At 46.2% G+C, this 22,949-nt stretch overlaps 1 protein-coding gene across 1 annotated transcript in view; it reads right to left on the bottom strand.

Annotated features, from left to right (window-relative positions):
* The window catches only part of LOC147727841 (purpurin-like), a 172,667-nt gene extending 160,467 nt beyond the window's left edge, over window positions 1-12,200 (bottom strand). Inside the window, exon 1 of the mRNA XM_086963186.1 lies at window positions 12,099-12,200. The gene's annotated coding sequence lies outside the window, so the exon portion shown is untranslated. The remainder of the gene's footprint in view (window positions 1-12,098) is intronic.
* Window positions 12,201-22,949: the final 10,749 nt, after the last annotated feature.

The following is a 22,949-nucleotide window of genomic DNA, read 5'->3' as shown; positions in this document are numbered from 1 at the left end:
GCTATAATCATTCCTCCAAATTTAAGGAGAGCCATCACTCTAAAACTTATAAAACATGGCATACCATCAAGAGGTGGTAGAGCAGATTTTGTGATAGAGGCACATGAATATCACCAGACAGAGGTATTCCATTAATTGATAGTATTCCCAGAATCAAATCCAGTAATACACGTGTTTCACTTCTACAAAGAAGATGAACCACCTGAGGAATATATTCCTTTCAAGGATATAGAAATTCCACTTACATACCAGGAGCATGAGCTCTGGTTTAAAGGTGCCCTAAAATATTTAAATCACATTACCAGGCTTGGTCCACTAGGTAGACCAGGAGCAACATGGCCGGTTTTAGCCTGCTAAACACCTGACCCTGACATTGAAGCAATGTTGGATGGTGAATTACTTAGTAATATCCAAAGATTAATAGAATGATACAGTTAAACCACAACTGTCTGAAAGTCCTGAAAAGACCTTTACAAAAAACACTCATACCTCTTCTAAAAAGAAGTGGAAAAATAACAAACATTCAAAAGAGAAAGATTCTCAACTCCGCGGTAGGTCTCCTCAGAAGGAGCCCTCTGAAAGGAGGTATAACCTCATGAATAGGTTTAAGTTTAGAAAACCTGACAGGTATCAAGATGCTGATACACGTTCCTCTCGAACCTTTCAGATGACTTCCGAAAGAAGAGGGCGGTCAGATCAAAAAAAAGATCGCATGAAGTCTAAAGACGATCAACACGTTCAGAAAAACAAAACCTCAATTCTCCAAGAAGAAGGTAGCAGATTTAAAGATCAGACATGCCGAGGATCTTGAGGACACAACTCAAGAACAGAGAATGGGCTCAGACAATGTTGGACACCACAGCAGAAGCAACAATAGCTCACCAGAACCTGAAGGGACTTCTGGAGATAGTAGACCTGAATGAGGACATTGAAGTTGAAACTGCACATACCAGGGTTAGCTCTCCACATAGGTTACATGAAATAACACTCCGGATGGAGGGAGACATACCAAGAAAAGTGAAAGCACGCTTTTGGGAGCGACTTTCAAAGGGTTATGATATACTTCTAGCAGAATGGGACTGGCCACCAGAATTTGTCAGGGATTGCCCACATGGTGAAGACATCATTATGCCAGCCTTCTCCAAACATGTTCCAGTACATTTAAAATATACTTATGTCAGGAAATGGGCAGTCGCCCAAGCCCCAGCATTATACAAAAAATCATGTAGGATGGGATGAAGACTCACCTCACCACAGAAACCAGTTAAAAAATCAACCAGGGGGGGGGCGTGGCCTGACTGGCAATGGAGTGAGTCGTGTTCCTTGAGAGCTCCGGTCTCTCGCCACCGTTTTAAGCTATTTCGGCGGAGCTGGGGTGTGTAAACTCTCCCCTGAGGGGGGCCGCTGACCACATTGACCGGGGGCGGTAGCGGAGCAGTAGACCGCTGGCCTGCGGCGACCTCCGGAGCTGATGACGAGGGGCACATATCGGCTCTGAGGCGGGAGCTGCCATCTTATGAGTCTCACAGAGTAGCCCATCCCGTGGCCTGCCTGTCCCTGGAGATTCCTGCAGCCCTGTAGTGGGACACCAGTGGCTGTGGCGAGGGGGCAGCGAAGATCAGGCTGATGCTCGGAGACCAACCAGCAACAAGATCCCTGGGCGGGCGCGGAAGGCTAGGAGCCCGCGCAGGTACGATCTGGCCGGGGGCAGAGGCCTGGAAGGAGCTGCGGAGGCGGGGACACAATCCATCTGCTCTGGCTGGTGTTTCAGCTGGGGAGCTTGCCAGTCCCCCCGGCTATCCGGCTCAGTGCCGGTGCTGTTAGCGGAGGGGCAGCTGGGCCAGGCCCTGTGACACACCCGGGAGAGACTTCGGCGGGGCTGCTGAGCCTGCTGGTGCTGGGCGGCGGAGCCGGTACTGGTGCTCGGAGAATCAGTGAGTGGGGACCGGAGCCTGTCGGCACCCTTGATGACCTGTGCTGGAGCTGCTGCTGCTGGCGGAGGGGTGGCTGAGCCGGACTGGCCCTGTGGAGCGCCCGAGAGAGGTCATGACGATGGCCTTCTGAGTTGCGGGGTGGGCGGTCCCTGCTCCTTGGCCCCGTTGGATCTCGGGGCAATTGACGTGAGGTGTGAGGTGAGATAAGGTTAAGCGCGCGACTCCCCCGCCATTGCTCCCCCATGCACTGCGGGGCCTGGGACCTTTGACCCCTTGGTGTCCCTGCTCCTGGGGGCCTGCGCCCTGGCTCTGGTCCCCCGCCCTGCTACGCCCTGTTGACTGGGGGGCCTGACCGTTGTCTGTGAGTTCCTGCTGCGGATGGCCGGTCATCGCACGACGTTTGGGATGAATGCAGGGCCGTAACGATTCCGTTGGCTGCCATTTTTGGACTGCAGCCTGGAGGTGCTGATCGTTTTGCCCACGGCCCGCCCTGCACTGCCCTGGGCGAGTGGACTCAGGAATACGCCCTCTGAGACGTGTTCGGGGGTTGTGGCACTGCTACATTTGGGGGTGACAGAAGCATTTGGCGCGGGCAGTGGAGGTACTTGGGCCGCCATTTTGAGACCCTAATTCGTCACCCGGAGGCTGGCGTTGCGTAAATGTAAGTTATTCAACCAGCATAAGGAGTACTTTGAGCACTCAATTTCGGCAATGATTTAGTACAAAGGCCATCCCTGGTTAAGACTATCCAGGATTTAGCACCGTCCACAACAAATAATTGTTGATGTCATTCACAAGGTTGTGTGAATGCTACTCAACATTTGTGGTAAGCTCTGCCACTCTCATGGAACCCTTGTGCAAACTAGTGACAAAGGAGAAGGTTTTGTGTTGGGACAAGTTCAGCTAGAAGCCTCCGAAGCTGTAAAAGATAAGCTCATCATAACTCTAATTTTAAAACAGACTAATCTTGCAAGACAGTGCACCATCTCAGTGGATACCAGGTCATATGCTTAAGAGCTGTATTGCCACAAAAAACTGGGATTGAATAACTGGGAGTAACGTTTGCCTACAGGACCTTTTGTTCGGCAGAAAGGGGTTGTGCTGTCATTTAGAGGGAACTTTTGTCATAAGTTTGGGACGTCAATCATTTCTGCGATTTCATCTAGGCAAAAAAGTTCAAGTTGCAGGCTGACTATAAACCAAGTGGCACATTTTGTTCGCAGGCAGATGCTTAACATCCACTGCACAGATTGCCACACTGAGCTGTAAACTTCAGGAGTAGTTTGAAGCTCATTATGTCCCTTGAAGGAAATTCAACCAGTGGACCCATTTCACATGCCATTTCAGAATATAGACCAACAGAGCAATGGATAGGGAAATGAATGTGGTGATGAATGTGAGTGATATTTATGCCTTTCAAACTGATTATGTAGTTGAGGAACTGTGATGGGTTAGGATGATAAGGATGATGAGATGAGCTTGGTGAAGAAAGATGTGCAGTAAGGTTGGCTCCCTCTTAAATCTCTAGGAGGCCTGTAGGAAGGTGGCTACCTGACTATGTAAGTAAATATTACTTTTATTTGATTTCATTAAAAATCATAAAAGCATGAGAGCATGAGAAAAACACATCTTACATAATGATTAGCTAAGGTTAAAAATCTATGAAATATAGTCGAGTAAAACCAATGTCCTTTCATAAGCTTTGGTCACTGCGACAGTTTAAGCGATAACCATATAAGAAGTTCATTGCAGTTCGATGTGAAAAGAGCAGTACTTGATACCTGTGCAGATAGGCAGTTACCGGTCAGTCATATGCCTTTGCCATGTGGACTATTGTCTTTTTTGTCCAGTTCTTTAGCTGCTATTTTCCAAAAGGTGATCGCTCGACATGACAGCTGGATTGACAGTGCACCAAGGCATTGTATCACTGCAGCTCTGCACGATCTCAATTGGTGCTTCCTGAAAATCTCCCGAAGAATTGTTTTACGATGTTCCAGTAGTGCAGGGCAGATGCATAAGAGGTGTAATAACGACTCTTCTCCTTGATCACACAGGCGACATTCTCTCGTGGGCCATGTAAACTTCCATTTCGGGGTTAAATCCTTTATAGGGAACGAACCCAACCGCAGCAGCGTCAAGTAGTGCTTTTTGTGATGCAAAAAGTGTTCGGACAAGTACGGTTGGGGTTTCAAAAACTGGTATGATTGAATCACTGCCCATGCGTGTTTTTTCTTAGCTAAGGCAATTTTGTCCGTTAGTAGCGAAGTTCGTTTTATTGCGCTGTTCACCATGTTTTTGAACCCTGAATATGACGTTGTTGTGTGCTATGCCTCTTCAAGATGTAAATCAGCGAGTGATTCTTTTGGGATTGATGCAATGGAATTTTTTTGCCTCGCCTGATTTTCAATTTCTTCCCAACAGCAGTGGGCTAAAGTGTCGTCTTCCGCTTGCCTCATCCGCCAGTAATATTTAACCATCGCCCCTTGTCTTGCTGGTTTCTGATTTTTCAGTCCATATTCCAGTCGGACTTGCGCCTGAGAAATATGTCGAGGAATTAAAAAGAGGCACTTGAAGAAACTCGATTGGGCTAGATTTAAGGCGGCTGCATCTTTGGTGTTCAAAATTTCCGACCCATATGATATTGAGGGTAAAAATTTGGCTGCGATTATCTTAAGCAACTGGCCTGTTGGACTACCTTTTAGCTTCTTCTGTAAAATTTTGAAGGCGTACAGGAGTTGTTTTGCTTTGGTATTCCCTTGGTCCAAATGTAGCTTGAATTTAAGTGAGTGGTCAGGTTGGAACCCCAGGTATTTGTATGAGTCCACCTGGGATATTGGTTTTTCCTCCAGTTTCCAGATGAATTTTCCTTTTGACCCTTTTTTGTGGTGATTGCTGAAGCATAATACCTTTGTTTTCTTAAGGTTTATTATTAGTTGAGCAGAGGTGATATAAGATCCTAGTTGTGACAATGAGCGCTGCAGGCCTATTGGTGTTTGTGCTAGGAAGACAATATCATCTGCGTATTGAAGGCTCCTGATCGGTCCTGACTATGGTTACCCCAGATTTTTTGCCTTGTGTTTAGCTGGTTTTCGACTTAGTTGGCCTGGTTCCCTGCTAATCAGGGCCCCAGGCTATATGCTCTCTCTGTAAAATGGATTTCATGTACCCTAGGTGCATAACTAAATTGGCTTGGGTCACCTTATCAGCCCCTGTACAGTGCACCATAGGTGCCCAGGGCATAGGTGCATCCAAGGCCTACCAGGGGCTGCAGCAAATCTTTTGCCACCCCTGGCTGGCTATCCAAAATTGACACAACTGGCTGATCACTCAGCTGGGGCAAGGTGGTGTAATCACCCCTTGCTTAGATATAGTATGCCTATATCTAAACCTATCTGGACACATATATACCTATCAGTCACTCCTATGGCAGGCCTTAACAACCCTGGAGGCAGAGTGCTTGGTTTTATGTGAGATGGTGCTCTCGCATGAGCTGAGCCTGTCTGCAGCTGTCAGGACCAATTCCCTAAGCTGTTCCGGGATAATGCCATACCATATACTATTAAGTGCCTTATAATCCTCGCGGTTATATAGCAACTTTGGTTTGGCTTTATCAAAACATGTCGTGTAAGGTGTCATACGATTTGGAATACTACCCACTCGCCAGTCCTGGCGACGGGGGTAGCATTCCACCCCTCTAGAGGGAGACGACATGTTACTTTGCTAAAACGCGGTTGATTTTAAAAGAGCCTCAGTTCCACAAAATGGATGCTTCTGCCACAGACACAAGTCTGACCTCCTGCTGCCGACTGAACCTCTGCACAGGAGGCCTGGACAAAGGCTTTCCTGTCACAGGGAGGTGTCACACCACCCCAGACAAGAGATAGTGGATTGTAGCAGGGAGGTTAAAGAAACCAGATACTGCCTGGGGAGCACAAGCTGCCCCTTGAATAATCCGGCCAAACCGGTTCTGGGGCACACCAGCCCCAGTCCCAGCGCGGCCTGGATCAAAGGAAAGGGGTGTATCCACCCCCTTCCTGGGTCCCACCCATAGGAGGGGTCCTAGCAGGTAATCCAGCCCCCTAGATTGGTATAAGAATGGGAGCAGTGCCAACGCACTCAGATTATCCTGATGAAACATTTGAAATGAAACTCTGGACCCTTCGACATCCTACTCAACGTAGAAGACTGAAGAATCTCCCTTGTGGTCAAGGAGTGACCACCCTGTGCTAATCAATCAATCAATCAATCACAGACATTTATATAGCGCACTACTTACCCGGAGGGTCTCAAGGCGCTGGGGAGGGGGGGGGGAGTGCTGCTACTGCTCGAATAGCCAGGTCTTGAGCTTCCTCCTGAAGGAGAGGTGGTCTTGGGTCAGGCGCAGGTCGGAAGGTAGGGAGTTCCAGGTCTTGGCGGCCAGGTAGGAGAAGGACCTTCCTCCTGTTGTTGTTCTCCGGATGCGGGGGACGGCGGCGAGGGCGTGGTTGGCTGATCGGAGATGTCGTTTGGGAACGTGGAAGTTGATGCGGTTGTTGAGGTAACTCGGGCCTTGATCGTGTAGGGCTTTGTGTACGTGGGTGAGGAGGCAGAAGGTGATTCTTTTGTTGACGGGGAGCCAATGCAGGTCTCTCAGATGTCCGGAGATGTGGCTGTGTCGTGGGACGTCGGGGATGAGTCTGGCCAAGGCGTTCTGGATCCGCGGGAGTCTCTTCTGGAGCTTGGCGGTGGTTCCGGCGTAGAGGGCGTTGCCGTAGTCCAGTCGGCTAGTGACGAGGGCCTGGGTGACCGTCTTCCTTGTCTCGGTGGGGATCCACCGGAAGATCTTCCGTAGCATGCGCAGGATGTTGAAGCATGACGAGGAGACGGCGTTGACTTGTCTGGTCATGGTGAGGGAGGAGTCCAAGATGAAGCCCAGGTTGCGTGCGTGGTCTGTCGGTTTGGGTGCGCTGCCCAGGGCGGGGGGCCACCAGGAGTCGTCCCAGGCGGAGGGCGAGGAACCCAGGATGAGGACTTCCGTCTTGTCTGAGTTCAGTTTCAGGCGGCTGGTTGTCATCCACTCGGCTACGTCTTTCATCCCTTCGTGAAGGTTGGCTCTGGCGGCGGCGGGGTCGTTGGTCAGGGAGAGGATCAGCTGGGTGTCGTCAGCGTAGGAGATAATGTTGAGGTTGTGTTGGCGTGCGATGGCTGCGAGGGGGCTCATGTATACGTTGAAGAGGGTGGGGCTCAGCAAGGATCCTTGAGGGACGCCGCAGATGACTTCGGTGGCCTCTGACTTGTACGGTGGTAGACGGACTCTCTGTGTTCTTCCGTCGAGGAAGGAGATGATCCATTCCAGTGCCTTCTCCTGGATTCCGACGTTGCTGAGGCGCTGCACTAGGGTGCGGTGGCAGACAGTGTCGAAAGCCGCGGAGAGGTCTAGAAGGATGAGGGCCGCTGTTTCTCCGTTGTCCATCAGGGCTCGGATGTCATCAGTGGCAGCGATGAGGGCGGTCTCGGTGCTGTGGTTGGCTCGGAAGCCAGACTGTGAGGGGTCGAGGGATCCATTCGTCTCGAGGAAGGCGGCCAGCTGCTTGTTGACGGTCTTCTCGATGACTTTGGCTGGGAACGGGAGGAGCGAGATGGGGCGAGATGCTAACAGGCACCATCCAGCACCTCAACGTCTGCTTTGTTGCAGTTCCCGCCGGAACTTGACCGACAGAGATCAACAAGATCAAGCTTGCCTCACTTCTTACAGCCCGATCCACAGTCCCTGCAGAGCTGAGACCCGTGGAGGCGACCGGAAGCGTGGGGCATGCCATCTTGAAAAGACCTCGAGACGCTGACTGTGCAGCCCACGAGTGACCCTCGAAGCTGTACACCGGGGTTTGAGAAGTCCCAACCCTGATCCACTCTTTCACCGAAGCTCACCCCTCTACACTCGACGAGTGCTGCGTGGGGCCCTTCTGCTTTCTTTGGCTTGACCCGTTGGCCCGGTCACTTGCCAGCTGGCTTGTGGCCCCTGTGCCGGTGGAAACCTAAAACCAACTTGCGATTCTGGTTGCTCGTGACTTGCACCAGCTCCTCTGAAAAGGAGCACCCGCTCTGACCCTCCTGGTCCGAGTGAGAAGCAATCTTCCAATCCCGCGTGGATTGCTCTTGCCAAGTGTTGTTTGCTCCGATCTTAAAGCCGACAGCGCCAACGGTGAGAGCCTGCGTGGAACAGCTTGTGACCTGCTCCTGGACGTCGCAGATGCCCCAGAGCCCACGTGGCAGCGGAGAGAAGCTCCTCTGCAACCACCTGATTGCGCCCAACATTGCCTGGTTCCGTCCTGGTTCCACCCTGGCCACTGCTGAGTGACCTAGACTCTGTCCCCTCTGCTTTCAGGTACTTTTCTACTCTGATACACCCTTGGATCACACCGGACACTTCTCCTTCACATCGCCTGCAGCATCTTCAGCTTCAAGCACCAACAACCTGCGTGACGAAACCCGACTCCCATTTGACCCTATGCACCCGCTTCCTGTGGGTGAGGTATCTCAGCAACGCTGGTGTTCCCACACTGGTACTCACCTCTAGGGTCTGTGTCTAAAGTTTTGTCCATCTAGGTTCAACTGAAGTATCCTTAAACTCTATTTGTGTAACTTTTATGCACCATTGACTTTGCATTGGTGCATGCGTGTACTTTCAGCACTGCACCCGAATCCCGTGGGCTTTTCCCGACTTCAGCATTGCTTGTCCTGACTGCTCCCGGCGATTCCCTAGGCCCTAGGCCTAACTACTGTTCGATTGGTATCTCTTATACCACTTTCTTAATATATGGTTTGAGTGGCCACCCGCCCTCATCCATAATTGTGCAACTTTCATATGTTATACTGTGCTTTTGATTTAACGCTTGTCCCCCTTTGTCCATAAAGAGTACTGGGGATTATTTTAGAAATAAACACATATATTTTTATAATATATACTTGTGTGGTGTCCTTTCATTTGATATTACAGGATTTTGATTGGTAAAACAGCTCGCTTAACACAACCTCTTGAGTTTAGCCTTTTAAGGCTGCTTAGTCCATGCTACCACTAGGATAGCTTGTCTATAAGGTTGACTTACAACCAGACACCATAAGGGATTGTTTGGACTGATACAAGGTGGTTCCAGAATTGGAAACATCATATATCAGGCCAACTTCTCACACAAGTGCAGACACCGGGCAAATGATACATGCTCATCCTTCAACTGACAGCTGATTTCATATTGTGAAATGAACAATGGAGTCTGACGAACATCGACTTTCCATGGCATGAAGTAAGGCTACATACCTGAGAAAAAACTGTTGCAGATTCCTTAAGACATTAGTTAGGGATGGGATCTCTGGGGTTCCTTTGGACTGTTTCAGCCTTCATTCAATTGGGGTGGACATTGTTCACATTCCACAACATCTGCTTTATTGCTTTTTGAGATATTGAAGTGGGCTAGAGAGGGGGAATGGGGTCAAGCAGTCTGGTTAAGCAGCAGTGAGGGTCCCCCACTGTGGGACACCTCAGTCTGGTTTATGTGCAATGCGCCCCTTCCAGGCCGAGAATGCCAGGAAACAAAGTCCGGTCAAGCAGGAGTAAGAAACATGGTCAGAAATTGCAGTCAGTAAGTTGCAGAGGAGCATGCATTGCTAGCATTAAAGCAAGAGTGAGACCCTGTAGGCAGCAGCACATAGATGCCGTGAATAATTTAGCATGAACCAGATCGCTGCAAATGGGCTTACAAGACCTACATTTGTAGTTGGCAAGACGTGTGCCAAATCACAAAATCAGGCTTTATTAACTCAGAATATAAATCTAAATGTGTGCCCCAGAAGAAACCATCCTTCAGCTCAGAAAGTACATAATTTGGAGATGATACTCCATTGCTTTGGCTGCAGTACCCTTCTATGGGTGGGCGTAGTTCACGAAGTAGCGCTACGAGTAGCTACGTAAAGTGTACTTCGCACTACGCGAGCTACGCGTTGCACTACGTGAACTGCGTAGTAGCATGTTCGCACTGTGCAAGATGTCGTTTGCAATGATTGCACAGTGCGGACAAGCATCCGGCACTGTGCAATCATTGAAAACTGCATCATGCACAGTGCGAGCTTTACTTTTCTGCCGCTCGAGTAGATTTTTAGTGAGCTGCATCTTTCTCAACGCGGACTGGTAGTTTCTCATCGCGAGCGGTCGCAAACATGCGCAACCTCTTACAATGAGAAACCTGACCTCCTCGCGTTTATTTTCCATGCTCCATGGAAAAAGTCTTGTGAGGATTTCCAACACACACAATTCCAAAACTAACAGTTCCAATTCAAAACCACATAATTCCAAACCACATTGCATACATCAACTCCACTCCAAACAAAAACACATACATAAAACACATTGTCACTTACAACGCCAATAGCTCTAAATCTGGCAAATGTGAGACCTATTGCATTGCAAATGCTTGTTTCTCACTGCCTCCTGCCCCCTCGTCCTGTTCTTCAAACCTCCTGCTGCTCTCTCCGCTCAGCTCCTTCACACATTATGCTATGTGATTGATAGGCGTATTGTACGTTTCGCTTTTTGGGGCCTATTTGCATTTGATCTGAATGTGTGAGGCCCTCTAGGTGAGTTTGAAATGGGTGATTGTTTTGACTCGACAGTGAATGAATGCATGAGTCTTTGTATGAGTAAGGGTCATGATTGAGGTAGTGTCTGCATGCTAAATGAGGGAATGCAAGAGTGCATTGGTGTCAGTCAGTGTTTGACTCCTCCATGCTACTAGTTTTCTCCGTAGCAGATAGCGGAGTTATAGTAACGTATTAATTCTAACAATTTCTCCATAACTATTGTGTTGGTTATTTTTAAGCCCTGTTTACATTTACGAATTAATTAGATTACAATGCATTTATTTTCCACTTTTTATATGTCATGTTATCTCTTCAACCTGTCCAGCACATTATATTACATGATGTGCAAATATATATCAGCATAAACACAATGAGACAGCACTAAGCAGGTGCATGAAAGTATGCTAAAATAAAAATACGAGTAACTGAGAGATTTGAAAAAGGACAGTTGTGTACTCCTAGAACGCTGATGTTATTGGTAACAATGTAATCAATTGATATTGATAACTCATGAGAAGGATACATTTGTAATTGTGGCACATATCAAAATAGTATATTTTCTCTTCATTTTCAAGTGCACTTTTCAAACGTCCTCAGCTTGTAGTCACACATTACAATAAAACCATGACACTCTAAATTCCATCTGTGCATGGCAATGACAATTAATGTCATTGCAATTATACAATATATTGCCTTAGTATCAACCTGCAATTATGCTGATACACTTGCCATGCATGGACTCGTCTTTTCCTGGGATGAAACAATAGAATGGCAGTTGCACCACATAGACATACTGGCATACGCGGATGGTCAGTAAGAATGAGTAAACATTTAGGGGACACACTTTTAGAATACTTTCAGACATGCTACATAATCTAACCTACTGAGAAGACAAAGCAAAATAAAACAGATGCCTAATCCTTTAGGCTAAAATCCTTATGCAGCCTAAGCTTTTAAGCACGTAGAAGGCGATTTAACCCTGTTTCTTTTAACTGGAAATAGTAATAACAGTGGTTTTATTTTTTGATTAACCAGATATCAGGATGATCAAAATTAACCTTCTAATTGGACAGACAATGACCATGTAACATTTTTAATTTCTATGATATTATATTCTTAGAGTTTTAAAACAAATCCTTCCCTGCTAAGCTCCTCTATAACATACAATGAAGAATATAGTTACCATATTTTCCAAGAACTATGAACATTTCACTTATTATGATATGAGTACAAAGTCTGGCAATTCTATTTCTTATTTAAATCTTACAATACCCCAAATGTTTCCTTCTAGGGTAATGTTAGACAGTATAAGAAATGTTCATTATACAGGGCTAGACATCTGCAATCCCAATACTGAGAAAAAAAACAGGTACATTACAACAAATGCAACATAAGGCTAATCATGATAAACAGCTTCCTTAGGTGCTTCATGTTTTGAAAAAGGTCAGTTTACAAACAAGTATTGTTTGACATAACTATAATACATTGCTGAAAGGAAACTGTAAATCATTTTAGATTCTCATAAACTGTTTAGTTCGCAAAATATTGCCTTACCTGCCTGTCTGTAAGTATACAATAGTCTTTAGAATGCTGCGTCTGACTTCGCTTTGAGTCCCCAGAAAGTGTGCTCCCTTTAAATAATAATCCAGCAAGCAGTCTAATTGGTCGTAATAGTCCTTGCGGGAGCATAATACGCTTAACGATTCCATAATCCATTATATAAAACCGACCTGTAATCCGTTTACTGACGTGCGTGCTTACTGTAACGTAACGATACATGGCTAACGTAACACGACGAACCCTCTCTTTAGAATTGGAGCTCAGCGGTATTGGTGCAGTTCAACAATAGCTTGCTTATTTCGTTCCAATGTTAGGATTGGACACACAATAGGGGACTGGACGATTTGAAAAGTAAAACAATAACCACTGTTTTATCTCCAAACATTCTGCTATACACACTACAAAACCAGGGTATGGTAAATAAAGTGTTTGTACACACTGGAATTTCCACATTGTGTATCTTCGTACAGTACACTGCGCAAATTGCAGTACAGGAAATAAAATCAACGAAAAATTAATTAATATGCTCATTAGACTGATCAAAATTCTAGAAAATCAACAACTGGTGCTCGGTACTGTCCCAAGCACGAATATTACAATTTTGAAACAGAAATGCGATTCTTCTGACAAATAGAAGAGCTAAACCACTAGAACTTGAGGGAGTAAATATTCTGATGCTATAGAGCTTTAATCCACCTGTGCATGCACAACGTTACACTTACGAGGCAGTACAGCTTGAACTCCTGAAGAAAGAAACGAAAACATTTGGGGCCAGATGTAGGAAGCCTAATACCGGTCGGTAACGGCCGAAATTACCGAATTTCAGCCGTTACCGACCGGTATTAGGCATTTGAAATGTAGGGGCCTAATTTAAGGATCCGGTAATTTACAAAATCGGTAATTTAAAGAATCGGTAAATTACCGAATTCTTAAATACCGATTCGGTAAATTATCGAATCCTTAATGTAGGAAGCACTCAAGTAAGTGCTTTTCACTTGTAAGGATTCGTTATTTACCACCAACTACAAGTTGGTGGTAAATAACGAAAACCGTTAAAAAAGCAATTATGTGCTTTTCTAACAGTGCCATGTGGCAGACATACATGCCCTTAGAGCATGTATGTGTGCCACATGTGCACCCATGCACTATTCGGGGGGCAACAGGGTGTCAATGTGACACCCTGCCACCCTTGTAGGTCTTTCCCCTCTTACCGATTCAGTATTTACCGACTCAGTATTCCCCATTTATTCCTACTGGCCTCCAGGTCCATAGGAATGAATGGGGAATTCCGAATCGGTAAATACCGAAACGGTATTTACCGAATTTTACCGATTCAGTAAAAACTACAGAATGAATGTCTACATACCATTTACCCATTCTAAAATACCGAATCCGTAAAATTCGGTATTTTAGAATCGGTAAATGGTATTTACCTACATCTGGCCCTTGATGCACTTTTTGTCACGGTTCAGACATATCTGAAGGAAAAAATAGTGGCATTTCCATTCAATACAGGAGGCATGGAAAAGGGTGAAGGATGGATAGTAGTACACAGGACTGATGAAGTCCGAGGATGTCACAGACCGGGGGAGGGGATTTGAAATACATGCCTATTGGTTTTGCCAGTGTTTGTTTTTCAGTTTCTGTTTGGATAACTAGTATGATGCCTGGGTGGGTTGCGAGGCATTTAGTGCTGACATATATGCAAGATATTAAGCTGAGAACTGCCTCAAACTGAACACAGACAAAACTGAGATCCAGATCTTCAGAAATAAGAACTCCCCCTGGGACACCTCCTGCCGGCCACCAAACATGGGTACCATGCCCACCCCCACAGACCATGCTAAAAACCTCAGCATTAACCTTGACAACAACCTCTAGATGAACAAATTGGCAAGTGATGTGATAACATCCCACAGCCACATCACCAGAATGCTTAATAAAACCTTTAAATGGCTCTCCACGCACACCAGGAGCTCGGTCACCCAGGCCCTCATCACCAGCATACTTGCCTACAGCAACGCATCTCCAACCTACTCACACAAAGACTCCAAGACATTCAGAACGTTTCCGCCAGGCTCACCCTAGATGTCCCCAGATGTGCACACATCTCTCCCTACCTTGTGGAACTGCACTGACTGCCCATCCAGAAACGCTGCAAATTCAAGCTTCTCATCCACGCCTATACGGACTTTCACAATGCACGACCAGCCTATCTCAGTGACCAACTCTAGCAATCCTCTAGACAGTTATGCTCCATCTCTCTCTCCTTCGCACAAATCCCCTGCATCCGCAGAAGCAAGACAGGAGGACGGGCATTAGGACCGGCACTCCACTCCTCAACTTCCACAAGAATCTGAAGACTTGGCTGTTCAACCAGGAACACCGCCAGACCCACACTCCTGCTCTAGCACCTGGACACCCTCAGGGGCAATGTAATACGCTGCACCATACAAATATATGTACCATAACAAAGATAAAATGCGATTAAAGGAAGAATGTGGCACTAGGTCTGCTGCTGGCTAGGAGGAGGATTACTTGTCCTTGGAGGGGTGGGAGGGTGCCCAAATGTGTGGATTGGTTTAAGGATCTAATCTATTGTAATGATCAATTGTCCATTTATGCTGCACTACTGCCTTACACATCTAGACTATGGGACCTTTGGGTACCACTGTAAACTTATCTGCTCTCATACGCCCCTCTGATTAATTCTGTGAACAAGGCTGGTGCTGATGTATGTGCGCTGCCCCTTAGGATGTTGAAGACCCAGGAAGCAAGTAGTTTATTTTTATTTCTTGCTTGTGCAACTAAGATGATAACTTTACTATTTGGGCAATGTTGGACTGCTCTGAGAGAGTACTTGCCTCTATTTGCATTTCATGAGATTTTTTAGTAATTAATGATTGATATGAGAAGCGTTGTTTATGATCTGTTTGGTTGAGTGTGAGGTCCGGGAATGAAGAACCGGGCGGATTAAAGCCCAGCGGCGCAGGGTACGCCTTAATCTTCGAGTTCTCCTGCCTGGTTGAACAGAGACACCGGACACTCCGTTGGCGTAGAAGATCGTATTTTATTCGCTGCAGCCAGTACAGTTGTCCCTGAAGTACAGAAGTATGTTCAAAGAAGACTGCCCCGAACTCCGTGTCACACGGGTTTATATACATTTTAGATACACAATGAACAATCCCAAGACATACAAATCAGACAAATGCGAAGTGTTCGGAAAGCAAAGTATTACGTAACTTCAAACAAACTTGGTTGTCGGCTGTATTTGTTACCCAACCCCTTAAGCCATTCGCAAATGAACCCACACAATCCAACTTGCAGGTGAGGAAACACATTTGTATGCTTAGGAAGGACAGTTGTGGAATCAGAGAGTCCATAAAGGGAATGGCGAAGGACAGAAGATAAGGTAGCCTCAGGAAAGAATGGTGCAAACCTACAGATAGTCTGGACGGGGATTAGTTAATAAGACATGGATTGTTGTGTTCGGTCAGACCCTGACAATAGACCTGTAAATAGAGGCAAAAAGGTTACTTAGTATGTGAATGCAGGGAAATGACTGAGAAATACCTGGATGGCGGTGCTGCCTGAGTGAGGGCAACACAAAATGGAGGCCAGTCGCAAAATGGCAGACGAACACGAACAAAGTCGCGAAATACAGAACCTCAGACCCTCCTTTTGCCATTACTCAGGCAAAAGCACCAAACTCATGTTAGTCTGAGTCGGAGTCGACCTCAATGGCCATAAGGTCATCGAACTGTTGCTGTACCATCATCTTAATGTTCTCTGTCTTTTTGGACACAGATGTTGGGACACACATTGTGGCAAGTAGACCACAAATGGTGGGCCCACAATGTATACACAGGCAACTAGAGAATAGGATGGCTAATATCGCTCCAAGGAAAATTAGTATCTTCCATCCCCAAACAGAAAATAATCCCCAGAACCATCCTACCAAAGACCAGTCTCCTTCGTCCTGATGAACTGAATCGGAGATGGTATGTAGTTTGGAGATGGCCTGGTATATTGTTGGAGCGTCATCAGGAACGTAAATGCAGCAGCTAGATCCAATCAATCTACAGACCCCTCCTCGGTCTGCTAGGATAACATCTAGTGCTATCCTGTTCTGCAATGTCATGAGACGATCAGCCTGAAGTTCTGCTGTAATGTTACTTAAAGCACCTATAGTAACATCAATGGTGGTCTCGACCACACGGGTCAGCTGTCTGATATGCCTACTGTTGATTATTGGACCCCAGAAAGGGAGAAATCCTTTAAGGAAATCACCTCCTTCTTGTCCCGCTGTATCATTGGCGTCAATTATCCCTCTACCATATCTGTTTCTGTGATGATCTGAAGGGGCAGTGTAGGTAGTGGGAATCAAGAAGGCTATATAGCATGTTCCTGAGAAGTCAGACGGGAGCCATGTATAGGCTCTGTCTTCACAGACAAAGTATGTACCCTGAGATGGAATCAATGGAGGGGAATTCTGCGATGTGAAAACATACGTATGTGAACCATTCTGTTGTATATCAGTCTTCTCGCTGTTAATCTGCAGGCAAAAATTACCGTGATGGGGTACTGTCCATACTGGGGGAGACGTTCCCTGCTTCGTTTTATCACTAAGGCTAGTGATATAGTGAGTCACATTCCAACCTTTAAATGCTCGTTTCTCATCGATGGGTATTGTTTTATTGTCTACAATTTTAGCCATTGACACTATTCCGTTTATCAGGCTACTATGGCTAAAATCCATTCTGCTCCCGAACGAACCAATAGGGTATCTTAGTCGATTATGGTATGCGGCTGAGAACATAGCCAAGTATGCCCAGGCCGATCCTTCATAGGAGAAGGGGAGGACTAGGTAGGGCATGCCTTTGTGCATGCTATGAGGCATGAGTCCACATACCCAACAATCTGTTATATTGACAGCTAATTGGTGTTGGTGTAATAGTTGAATGAACGAGTTATTCAGGTATTCAATCCTTCTGATCTGCTCATGCGGGGAAAGGTATGTGTCTGATGTTGAGAAACAAAGGGGCGAGAAAGCAAAGAAGTGGAATCAGAAAGGGGTTTTGGCTGTAGAAGATGAACAATCCAACCCGCAAATGTTAATAAAATACATAAAAACATCGAAATACGCCAAATCGACTACGCAATAATTTACAGTATTTCTGCTTCATCTTTGTCTTCCTATTTTCCCTACTTGATGTACCATTCATCCTTTCTAAAAAAGGTTGTTGCTCACGGCAATCTTCCTCAATCACTTGGCTGTATTTATTTGCTTTTATAACACTGCAAATCCTGCGGGTCCTAGCCACCAAAACAGGGTACAGTCCAAGGCTCCTACCATGACCCTGCGACAGGGACAGATGGCATATCAATAATCTCGTAAAAAATGTCAACAAAAAGGAATAAATAAATAAAATTTCACGTGTACTTTTCAGTTCTAGGCCTGAGGTTGTAGCGTCTCTTATTCGATATAGTTTGGTCTTGAAACAGTGTTTCTGGATTTGTGGTGTCTATTCGAAAATGTGGTGGTGTAGCTCCCTGAAGAATATCAGCATCTTCTTTCTCGGACTGAGTTCCATGCAACCGGGCGCTAGCTACTAAAAGGTACGAAACGAGGAATCTTCTCTCTTTCGGACTCACCTATGCTCCTGCCTGCGGACCCACTGGTCGAAGGGCAAGGGCATGGGTACCTTTTTGCAGTGCACGCCATGAACCCAGTTTTTCTTTCCCTGGACTTTCACTGCCGTGCGTGTGACGAGGAGTACTAGGCGAGGGGCTGTCCAACGGGGCTCCAGGTTTTTGGTTCGCTGAAAGTTTTTCACACAGACCCAATCCCCAGGTTTGATCGAGTGACCTGGGTCTGTGGAGGCTTCTGGCAAAGCACTTTGAACCAGTTGACGAAGAACACTCAATTTAGTAGTCAAATCATGCTAGTAATCAATCAACATTGGGTATGGTATGTCTAAATACTTCTTTGGACGAAGAACTCCCCAGATATTTGCTGGGCATCCGAAAACCACCTCGTTGGGGCTAAGTCCCACTCGAGAGTGCACATTGGTCCTGGTAGACAAGAGAGCTAAAGGTAAAGTGTCCGGCCAGGCGAGACCTGTGCTGGCCTGAATCTTTGCTAATTTGAGCTTAAGAGTGCTATTCTAGCACTCCACCAAACCCGTTATTGGGGATGGTTCGCCACATGGAATTTCTGTCTAATACCAAGACCAGCACACACCTTTTGCATAATTTGACCCACAAATTCACTCCCATTATCGCTCCAGACAATTCACGGCAGGCCGAATCTAGGGAAGAACTCTTTAAGCAAAATTTTAGCAGTTGATAAAACAGTATTATCCTTCAAAGGATAGGCCTCTATCCATCGGGAGAAAGCACATACCACCACCAAGACATACTTGAGGTTGTTGCACCGATCCATGTGAATATAGTCAATTTGCAAGACTTCAAAAGGATATGTCGGGGGAGCAAAATGACCTGCTGGAGTTGGGGTTCCCTTCCCTGGGTTATGCATTAGACAAATAATGCAGTGTTTCACCACATTTTCCGCACACCTCGGAATACCTTCATTCTGCCATACCAGAGTCAAAACCTTGCATATACCCTTTGCACTGATGTGGGCTGGACCATGTGCATAATAACTACAGGTAACACATAGGCATCTGGCAACAGCCAACGCTGGTGTTCCGATAACTCCTTCCAACATCCCATTGCATCTAACATTCCCATGCCTTCTTTCCATTTACTCAATTCTTTCTCTGTAGCCTCTCCTTGAATCGATCTCACACTCTCTGCCGTGTCCTCATACATTCCAGCTTCTCTGACCCAATTTGCAGGGCCCGCAACATACATGCGACTTGTGGCATCTCTAGCTGTAGTTTTTGCTACCTCATCCGCAAAAGCATTCCCACAACCAACATCATCCGTGACCTTCTTGTGTGCGCTACATTTTATGAATGCTATCTGTGTAGGCAAAGCAAGTGACTCAAGAAGATCAGTCATCAATTGACCATGCTGCATTTTCGTTCCATGAGATGTAAGAAATCCTCTCTCCCTCCACAAGCGGCTGAAACTATGAGCCACGCCAAAGGCGTATTGGCTAGAAGCAAGAGTGGTTCAAAACAGGCATGAGAAGAGCAGAAAGAGGCAAGAGAAGTACAGAAAGAAGCAACAGAGGTACAGAAAGAGGCAAGAGAAGTAAATAAAGAGGCAAGAGAGGTGCTGGAAGAGGCAGATTAAGTGTAGAAACAGGCAAGAGAGGTGCTGAAAGAGGCAAGTGGGTTGCATAGAGAAACCAGAAAAGGGAAGAAAGAAGAAACAGAGGTGCAGGAAGATAAAAGAGGGGTACAGAAAGAAGCAAGAGAATTGCAGAAAGAAGCAACAGAGGTACAGACAGAGGCAGGAAAAGTGCAGATGGAGGCAAGAGAGGTGGAGACACAGGCAAGAGAGGTACAGAAGGAGATAAAAGGAATGCAAGCAAGAGGTGTGCAGAAAGAAGCAATAGAGTTGCAGATAGATGCAACAGAAGTGCAGAAAGAGGCAGGAAATATGCAGAAAGTGGCACAAGAAGTGCAGAAAGAGGGAATAGGGGTGCAGAAAGAGGGAACAAGGGCAAAGAAAGAGGTAAGAGAGGTGCAGAAAGAGGGAAGGGAGGTGCAGAAAGACACAAGAGGGATGCGGGAAGAAGTAAGTGAGGTGCAGAAAGGCAAAAGAACTGTGGAAAGAGGCAAGAGAGGTACAGAAAGAGGCAAGTGAGGTGCAGAAAGAGGCAAGAGGCCACAGAAAGAGGCAAGAAAGGCACAGATAGAGGAAGAAAGGCACAGAAAGAGGAATAAAAGTGCTGAAAGTGGCAACAGAGGTGCAAGAAGAGGCAAGAGAGGTAGAGAAAGAGGCAAGAGAACTGCAGAATGAGGAAAGGGGGTGCAGAAAGAAGCAAGAGAGGTGCACAAAGAAGCAACAGAGGCACATAAAGAGGCAAGAGGGATACAGAAAAAGGAAGAGAGGTACAGAAAGAAGCAAGGAAAGTGCAGAAAGAATCAAGAGAAGTGACGAAAGCAACAGAGGTGCAGAAAGAGGAAACAGAAGTGCAAAAAGAGGAAAGAGAGGTACACAAAGAGGTAAGAGGGATACAGAGAGAAACAAGAGAGGTGCAAAAAGAGGCAAGAGAATGGCAAACAGGCAAGAGAGGTGCAATTGAGGCACGAGATGAACAGAAAGAGTGGAGAAAGGGTGCAGAAAGATGAAAGAGGGGTACAGAAAGACGGAAAAGTGGTGCAGAAAGAAGCAATAGAATTGCAGAAAGAACCAGCAGAGGTGTGGAAAGACACAAGAGAGGTGCAAACAGAGGGGAGAGAAATGCAAAAAGAAGCAATGGAGGTACAGAAAGAGGCAAGGGAAGTAAAGAAAGGAGTAGGAGAACTGCAGAAAGAGGTAGAAAGGTGCAGAAAGAGGCAATGCTGAAAGAAGCAAGAGAGGTGCAGAAAGACGAAGAAACATAGGAAAGAATCAAGCGAAGTGCAGAAAGAAGCAAGAGAGGTACAGAAAGAGGCAATAGAGGTACAGATAGAGGCAAGAGAGGTCCAGAAAGAGGCAGGAAAGGTACATAAAGAGACAAGATAAGTGCAGAAAGAAGCAGGAGTAGTGCAGCAAGAGGCAAGATCAGAGCAGAAAGAAGCACGTGGACTGAATACAGAGAAAGAAGTGTGCAGAAAGAGGAAGAAAGGCACAGAAAGAAACAAGAGAAGTATAGAAAGAAGTACGAGAAGTGCAGAAAGAGGCAAGGGAGGCACAAACAGGGGGAAGAGAGATGCAGAGAGAGGCAATAGAGGTGCAGATAGAGGAAGAAAGGCACAGAAAGAGGAAAAAGGTACCAAAAGTGGCAAGAAAGGTGTAGGAAGAAGCAAGAGCGGTACTGAAACAGGCATGAGAAGAGCAGAAAGAGGTAAGAGAAGTAAGAGAAAGAAGCAACAGAGGTACAGAAAGAGGCAAGAGAAGTAGATAAAGAGGCAAGAGAGGTGCTTGAAAAGACAGAAGAAGTGCAGAAAGAGGCAGGGGTGGTACTGAAAGAGGAAACAGAGGTGTATGGAGGGGCAGGAGAAGAGCAGAAAGAGGCAAGAGATGTGCTGAAAGAGGCAAGAGAGGTGTAGGAAGAGGTGGGAAAAGTGCAGAAAGAGGCAAGAAAGGTGCTGAAAGAGGCAAGACCGTTGCATAGAGAAACAATAAAAGGGCAGAAAGAAGCAACAGAGGTGCAGGAAGATAAAAGAGGGGTACAGAAAGAAGCAAGAGAATTTCACAAAGAAGCAACAGAGGTACAGACAGAGGCAGGAGAAGTGCAGATGAGGCAAGAGAGGTGGAGACAAAGGCAAGAGAGGTACAGAAAGAGATAAAGGGAATGCAGGCAAGAGGTGTGCAGAAAGAAGCAATATAGATTCATATAGAGGCAACAGAAGTACAGAAAGAGGCAGGAAATGTGCAGAAAAAGGCACAAGAGGTGCAGAAAGAGGGAAGAGGATGCAGAAAGAGGGAACAAGGGCAAAGAAAGAGGCAAGTCAGGTGCAGAAAGAGGCAAGAAAGGCACAGATAGAGGAAGAAAGGCACAGAAAGAGGAATAAAGGTGCTGAAAGTGGCAACAGAGGTGCAAAAAGAGGCAAGAGAGGTACAGACACAGGCAAGAGAAGTGCAGAAAGAGACAAGAGAAGTGCAGAAAGAAACAACAAAGGTGCAAAAAGGGGCAAGAGAAGTAGATAAAGAGGCAAGAGAGGTTTAGGAAAAGGCAGGAGAAGTGCAGAAAGAGGCCAGAGAAGTGCTGAAAGAGTTAAGAGAGGTGTATGAAGAGGGAAGAGAATTGCAGAAAGAGACCAGAGAGGTGCTGAAAGAGTCAAGAGAGGTGTATGAAGAGGGAGGAGAAGTGTAGAAAAAGGCAACAAAGATGCATATTGAGGCAAGAGGGGTGCAGAAAGAAACAACAACATTACAGAATGAGGCAAGAGAAGTGGAGAAAGAAACAACAGAGGTGCAGAAAGAGGCAAGAGAACTGCAGGAAGAGGCAAGACGGGTGCAGGAAGAGGGAAGAGGGGTACAGAAAGAGGCAACAGACGTACAGAAAGACAAAAGAGAGGTAGAGAAAGAGGCAAGAAAGGTAGAGAAAGAGGCAAGAGAACTGCAGAATGAGGCAACTGAGGTGCAGAAAGAGGCAGGAGGGATGTAAAAGATGAAGAGAGGTACAGAAAGAAGAAAGGAAAGAGCAGACAGAAGCAAGAGAAGTGAAGAAAGCAACAGTGGTGCAGAAAGAGGAAACAGGTGTGCAGAAAGAAGAAATAGAGGCGCAGAAAGAGGCAAGAAAGGTAGAGAAAGACGCAGGAGAACTGCAGAATGAGGCAAGAGAGGGGCAGAAAGAAGCAAGAGAAGTGCACAAAGAAGCAACAGAGGCGCAGAAAGAGGCTAGAGGGATACAGAAGGAAGAGAGGTGCAGAAAGAAACAAGGGAAGTACAGAAAGAAGCAAGAGAAGTGAAGAAAGCAACAGAGGTGCAGAAAGAGAAAACGGGTGAAGAAAGAGGCAAGAGGGGTACAGAAAGAGGGAAGAGGGTTGCAGAAAGACACAAGAGGGATGCAGAAAGAAGTATGAGAGGTACAGAAAGAGGCAAGTGAGGAGCAGAAAGAGGCAAGAGGGGTATAGAAAGAGACAAGAGAGACACAGATAGAGGAAGAAAGGCACAGAAAGAGGAAGAAAGGTACTGAAAGTGGCAAGGGAGGTATAGAAAGAGGCAAGAGAGGTGCAGAAAGACGAAGAAACATAGGAAAGATTCAAGCAATGTGCAGAA

The sequence above is a fragment of the Lissotriton vulgaris genome, chromosome 3_1, assembly GCF_964263255.1.
Source record: "Lissotriton vulgaris chromosome 3_1, aLisVul1.2, whole genome shotgun sequence".
NCBI classification, from domain to species: Eukaryota; Metazoa; Chordata; class Amphibia; order Caudata; family Salamandridae; genus Lissotriton; species Lissotriton vulgaris.
Note: the sequence above shows the minus strand (reverse complement) of the source record. Positions and strands in the feature narration are given on the sequence as shown.